This window comes from Cyanistes caeruleus, chromosome 3 (assembly GCF_971803275.1).
Source record: "Cyanistes caeruleus chromosome 3, bCyaCae1.hap1.1, whole genome shotgun sequence".
NCBI classification, from domain to species: Eukaryota; Metazoa; Chordata; class Aves; order Passeriformes; family Paridae; genus Cyanistes; species Cyanistes caeruleus.
Window position 1 is genome coordinate 1,693,254 of NC_141703.1, and position 6,734 is coordinate 1,699,987.

The window sequence follows — 6,734 nt, forward strand, 5'->3', positions numbered from 1 at the left end:
AGGAGGAGAGCTCAGGCCTCAGGCTGGGCCAGGGGAGGCTCAGGGTGGGCAGCAGCAGGAATTTGCCCATGGAAAGGGAGCTCAGGCCTTGGCAGGGGCTGCCCAGGGAGCTTTGCAGTGCCCATCCCTGCAGGTGTCCAGGGAAGGGCTGGACGTGGCACTCAGGGCTCTGGGCTGGGGACAAGGTGGGCATCGGGCACAGCTGGGACTCCCTGGGCTGCGAGGGCTTTTCCAGCACCAGGGATTTTGGGATTCTGGGATTCTCAGTCAGCAGCAGCCAGACAAACAAGGATTTTTGTTTACATTGCAGATGGACAGAAGCAATTCCAGCTGCACTCAGCCTCCACAGCTGTTGGATCCAAGCCTTTCCCGGCTCCCAGAGCTCCGAGGTTTGGCTGGAGCTGGATCCCAGCAAGGGAGGGGTTAACCACACACCTGTGGGCAGCTCCTGAGGTGTTTTTTTTTTTCCCTGAACACATAATTAGGCTGTGAGCTCATTTACAGCCCATAATGAGGTCATTATGATGCCACCAGTCGATTTTGCCAGAGCTGGCAATCCCTAATCTGCTTCCTCTGCAGCAGCTCCCAAAGGAAGGGAGAAACCCAAACACCCATCCCATAACAATGCTCTTATTTGCACTGCTGGGGCCCCAAATTCCTTTGTTTATTCCCCCTCTTTCTGATGGGTTTTCCATAACAAGGAACACTCGGGAGATCCATGCAGCACGAATCCGCACTGCCTTTTCCTTTTCTGCCTTTTATTTTCTCTCCATCTTTGTTGCTGGCTCCTCCAGGTCCTGGAAGGCCTCAGTTGGGTTCCTCTGGTGCTGGGGCACTGGTGACAGGCTTTTTGTGGCTCCTGAAGTGGGATCCAAAGGAAAATTCCAGCTCATGGAAGGGAGGGCAAGGAGGACCCTGTGGGCAAGTGCAGACTGAAAGAGGAAAAAGCAACAAGTCCATCCTGGGCTGCTTTTAAAGCAGATTCTTTCTGGATTTATCTGTGGCACACCCTGCCCAGCAGGAGGGAAGAGGAGAAACCTCAGAATTCCAGCAGAACCAGCCAAGGTGACTCTTGGAATGGCTTTGAGCACTTAACTCACTGCTGGGAACCCTCCGGAGATGCAGCTTCCAAGAGAAATGGGCACTGCAGCGTGGGGGAAAGGGGAAATCCAAGGTGGGGAATGTCCCTGCTCCATCCCTGGGGACTGTGGGGAAAAGAGAAATCCAAGGTGGGGAATGTCCCTGCTCCATCCCTGGGGACTGTGGGGAAAAGAGAAATCCAAGGTGGGGAAATGTCCCTGCTCCATCCCTGGGGACTGTGTGGAAAGGAGAAATCCAAGGTGGGAAAAGGGGGAATCCAAGGTGGGGAATGTCCCTGCTCCATCCCTGGGGACTGTGGGGAAAGGAGAAATCCAAGGTGGGGAAATGTCCCTGCTCCATCCCTGGGGACTGTGTGGCTCACATGGCAGAACTCTGGTCACATCCAGCCCAGAGTGTCTCTGGCAGCTGTGGGGTCCCTCCTGCACAGGGATCTTTGGGATTTGTCCCTGAAAACAACTGGGGAGCCCAGCAGGACATGAAGGATGATCCCACCTGGGATGTTTGTTCTCCTTCGGGCGTGGAACTGTTCCCAGAGCCCCTGACCAGCACTGGAACTCCCAAAATCCCTCTGGAGATGGCTCCTCATCCTTCCCGAGAGCCAGGAATGCTGAATTTATCACTTATACCCAACAGATGAGCGCTAAATCCATCCTTTGCACCCGGACACGAGGGAGATCCGTGGCACAGCTTCCATGGAAAAGCAAAACACACCCAGGATCCCAACAAGGCCCTTTTGTGCTGCTGTGTTCTGACCAAAACGAAGCTGCACCTTCTGGCTGTCCAGGCTGACATCCAGGCAGCTGGAAGCTCTCAGGAAAACTTGGAAGCTGCCAAGTCACCATTTCCAGGTGGGAAAGGGGCCATTCCCAGGGGGAAAAGGAGTGACAGATAAATAACCAAAATAACAGATGTGTGGCAGCCCTTCAGAGCAGGGAAACTGAGACTCCTGGGGAGGAACTTCAGCTGCAGCAGAGCTGCTCCAGGGGCTCCAGGAGAGCTGGAAGGGGATTTGGACAAGGGCTGGAGGGCCAGGACACAGGGAATGGCTGCCAGTGGCAGAGGGCAGGATTTGATGGGATCTTGGGCAGGAATTGTTCCCTGGCAGGGTGGGCAGGCCCTGGCACAGGGTGCCTAGAGCATCACATTATTACTAAACACTTAAAATACACCTGAAAAAAATATCCTATGGATTCATCCTATTGTTTGTAATTATCCAATAGGCAAATTATCCTGTGTTTTTAAAATATGTTTACATCCTGTTTATTCAGCATGACCTGAGTCCATGAAATAGCCAAAGGGTTTTGTTACTGCATCATCTGCAGCATTCCTGCTGCTGCTGCACCTCCAGGCTCGGAGCCAGCTGGGTTTATGTGGCACTGGTGGCAACACAAACTGGCCTTTGGAAAGATGGAACTTCTCTCCTTATCCTGCAAATTTGGTTGAGAAAACTCCACATTTAAAAGGAGCCAAAGCTGCTGCTTCAGGAATGACTGGAATGTCCCCTCCGTGCCCCTGATTCCTTTCACGTCCCTCAAGGTTATGATTTTTTAAATTGTAATTAAAAAAACCAGCTCATCTTAAGAGGATCAGTGAAATGCCAGCTGTGAATTGTGATTCCTGCCTGGATTGCCATTTTCTGGATGGGTTTGGAGTCATGGAAAGGGGAGCTTTGGGAAGTTCAGCTACAACAGGACCTGGCTGTGGTCCCCTGGTGCAGGAAGCCACCCTTGGCTTGGTGGCTGCTCAGGGGAGGGATGACCTTCCAGCCCTGCTGGGCATCCCTTGGTCTCATCCTGCTCCTAAATCCCTCTGGAAGAGAAACCTCACCCTCTGGAAGCTGATCCTTGAGAAAATCCCGTGGGACTGGCAACCCTGGAAGTGCCAATTGGGGTTTTGTTACAGAAGGAAAGCAAAATGGGTTTTTTTCCCCTCCATCAAATGACATCCTAAATGTTGTCTCCTCCTTGTCCACAGGGCATGGAACAGTTGGGATTGTTTGGATCACAAAATCCAATTAAAGCAGGCAGAGAGGTTGGGCTGAAGGCTGCTGCTCCCTTTCCTGCCAGCACCACCCACCTCCCTTCCCTGGAAAAGCCAAATCCCATTACCCCAGGTGGGAGCAGCTCCTCCCTGCTCGGGCCAGCCAACCCTGGAGGGTGGAAAAGTCCTGCAGCACCATTCCAGCATCTCCCTGTCCCCACATCCCACGCTCCCTGCGAGCTGGAGCTGCTCAGAGCTTCCTGTTTGGGATTGGAAGCAAATATTGCCCTTGGTGTGCTCCCAGCACAGCTCCAGCTCCAGGAGTGCTGGGCAACTTCTGCTGGCTGTTCTTCCAAACACCATCCAGGGGCACAGCCAGATCCTGCAGAAGAGGAGGAAAAAACACTGGAATTGCAGCTCTGTGGATACAGAAAGTCCTGGTTGGAATTTCACTGGAAACCTCTGGGTTTGAGCAGCTCCACAGCAGCCTCTGCCCACCTTGGGGGACTCCAGCTCCTGGAGGAGCTCCTGGCAGCACACTGGAATTCCAACAGCATTTATGTGGTTGTGTGAAGCTCCATCAGGTGTTTCCCAGCTCTCTGAGCCCCCTTTTCACCCTGGGGGAATTTTGGGATGGGATTTTCCTGCCCCAGCTGTGAGAAAAGGGGAAGGGTGGAGAGTAACAGGGAAGAGCAGAGCAGATACAGAACCATGGAATGGGTTGGGATGGAAAGGATCTTAATGATCATCTCATCCCAGCCCTCCCATGGCAGGGACACCTCCCACTGTCCCAGCTGCTCCCAATGTCCAGGCTGGCCTTGGGCACTGCCAGGGATCCAGGGGCAGCCCCAGCTGCTCTGGCAATTCCATCCCAGCCCCTGCCCACCCTGCCAGGGAACAATTCCTGCCCAAGATCCCATCCAGCCCTGCCCTCCTTCAGTTTAAAACCATTCCCCTTGTCCTGTCACTCTTTGTCCATATAAAAAGTCCCTCTCTCTTTTTTTTCCTTATCCCCTTTAGGTACTGCAAGGGCTTGAAGGTGTCCCTGATCCTTCTCCTGGCCAGGCTGAACAATGGCAGCTGTGCCAGCCTTTGCTGCCAGCAGAGCTGCTCCATCCCTCTGCTCATCCTGGAGCCTCCTCTGGGCTCTCTCCAGCAGCTCCAGCTGCTCCCTGGGCTGGGCCCCAGGGCTGGGGCAGCTCTGCAGGTGGGGTCTCACCTCAGGGGGCTCAGGGCACAATCCCAATCCCTTTCCTGCTGCCCAGGCTGGGGCTCAGCTCAGAATAATCCCAATCTCTGTTCTGTTCCAAGAATTCAAGGCTCTGACCTTCTCCAATCCATGACTCATGTGCTCCCAGGAAGGTGAAGGTTTGAGGATTAATGAGCTGCCTCATTGTCCGCAGCCCTCAAAGCCTCTGCAGTGAGCTCAGCTGAAGCCCTTGGCGCCATTCCCAACACTTGATCCCAATCACAGCTCTGCACCTGGCCCAGCTTTCTGCTTGGGACAAAATGTGACCAAATTTATTGTGGCAGTTTTGTTTTCTCCCTTTCCATTCACCTCTTCTTCCCCTCGGAGTTCAAGGGATCCTGCCTAGGATGGGACCCAAACAGCATCAATGGAAGGGATTGTGCAGGAGCAGGAGGGAGCGGGAGCGTCCAGCTGTATCCTGCTTTCCTGCTTTGATGTCCTTGGCTGGACAGGGATGCATGATTCAGACCACCCACGGGAGAAGGGATCAGGAATCCAGCATGGAACACCTGGGAATTCTGTGTCCTTCACTGCCTGCACAGGGACAGCAGCAGGGAGCGGCTGCAGCTGGCCCAGCAGGGATTTAGGTTGGCTTTTAGGGCAAGGCTCTTCTTTCCCCACAGGCTGCTGGCACTGCCCAGGCTCCCCAGGGAATGGGCACGGCCCCGAGGCTGCCAGAGCTCCAGGAGCATCCAGGGATGCCCAGGCTGGGCTTGTTGGGGGCTCTGGGCAGGGCAGGGGGGCACTGGGGGATCCCTGGGGGTTTATTCCCCACAGGAATTCCATAACTCCCATAAGTGGGTCCCTTCCAGCTCAGGATATTCCATAATTCCATTATTTGGCAGCCCTGGAGGGACCTCTCTGGAGGTGAATCCGAGCAGGATTTCCACTCTCTGCTCACTCTGGTGGGGTTTCCCACATTGTGCTTTAAACTCCCCTTGGTTTTGTGATTTTATTTTTCAGTCTTGCTTTTCTTTCCAAGTGGGAAAGGCACCAGGAGCCTCAAGGCTGCTCAGAGAGCACTTTGAGGGTGATGCTCATCCTTTATTCATCACTCTTTCAGTAGCATGGACTTAGATTTCCACATTAGCATCCCTTTAATACCGAGAGAGCTGAATGATAGAGAAAAAAACGCTCTAAAAAACTGTGGGCATGAAGAAAACCCCGAGTTAAAGGCAGCTTATCATGCCCAGCTGCTGCTTATCACCAATGCTCCATCTGCTCCTTCTGCTTAGCATAAATAATTCCTTGATTTTTTATTTTTTATTTTTTATTGGTGTCCTATGGTCCATCCAAACAACGAGCAAAAAGAGAAATTGTAAATAAATTTTACAGTGTCACTAACAGTATTCACATTAAGGGGAACTATTTTGAGGTGATGCCAGTTCTTAATAAATTGCATTTATTCGGGTGTTTTTACTAGGAGAAAAGAAGAAAAAAGCAGGAACAATGGAAGAATGGAAAATGCTTCATCAGTCCTTTTAATAATAAATATTTCCAGGCTGTTCTCCTCACAAAGGAAGGGCCAAGGGTTTTATTTTTGCTTTTTTTGTGTGTCCATCTGAAAGGCAGGGGCATAAAAAAGCCCCTGAGGCAGCTGGCTGAGCTCCCTTCCCGCAGTTTTCCTGGGATTGTTGTGCCATGGTGCCAAGCCTGGGGCTGAACAGGCACCTTGGGCTCACCTGGCTGATCCAAACTCAGCCTTTGGAAGCTCTCCCAGCTGCTGAATTCCCCTAAGGACCAGCACCGCTCCTTAGGACAGCAGGATTTCCCCAGAAGGATTCCCAATGTCCCAATTCCCAATTAATTTTTCGGAGATGGGATCCCATTTCACCAGGAATTCCACCCAACCATCCCCATGTTCCCCTGGAGTTGGAGCTCCTCCATCCTGCAGCAGCATCTCCTGGGTGCTCCTGATTGAACTCTCCAGGACAACGTGGATTTTGCAAGGAAATTTCTGAATAGCAACGAGATTTCATGGAAAACCCCAATTTTGGGCAGCACAGATTCCCACAGAGTTCCTGTCACTGAATATGGGAATGGGGTTCACTTTCCAGAGGGAACAACGAAGTTCCTTTCTTTTCCTCTTTTACCAATTATTTATTTATATTTTAGGGATGAGATAATTGATCTGTGTCTGTTTTACAGCCCTCATGTGTTTAATTTCTGCTTGCAGGGATGCTGGGAAGCTTTGTCTGGCATCTCCAAACCCAAAGGCATCCTGGTATCACAGGAGTGGAATGTGTGGCTGTCCCAGAAATGTGACATTGGAATTATGGATATCCCATCAGGGTTGGAAAATCCAGTCCCAGGCTGAGCTTGGCAGGTCCTGGACAATCAGGCAGGAGCAGGAAAACACTGGAAAAATTTCCAGAGGATTCAGCTTTCAAAGGGAAGGGAAGAA

At 52.0% G+C, this 6,734-nt stretch overlaps 1 long non-coding RNA gene across 1 annotated transcript; it reads left to right on the forward strand.

Moving 5' to 3' along the window:
* The first annotated feature begins 526 nt into the window (after positions 1-526).
* On the forward strand, positions 527-6,411 carry LOC111929319 (uncharacterized). The gene is made up of 3 exons (XR_002864643.2): positions 527-1,065; positions 1,735-1,949; positions 2,370-6,411. It is a non-coding gene; the product is annotated as an uncharacterized LOC111929319 (long non-coding RNA).
* Positions 6,412-6,734: the final 323 nt, after the last annotated feature.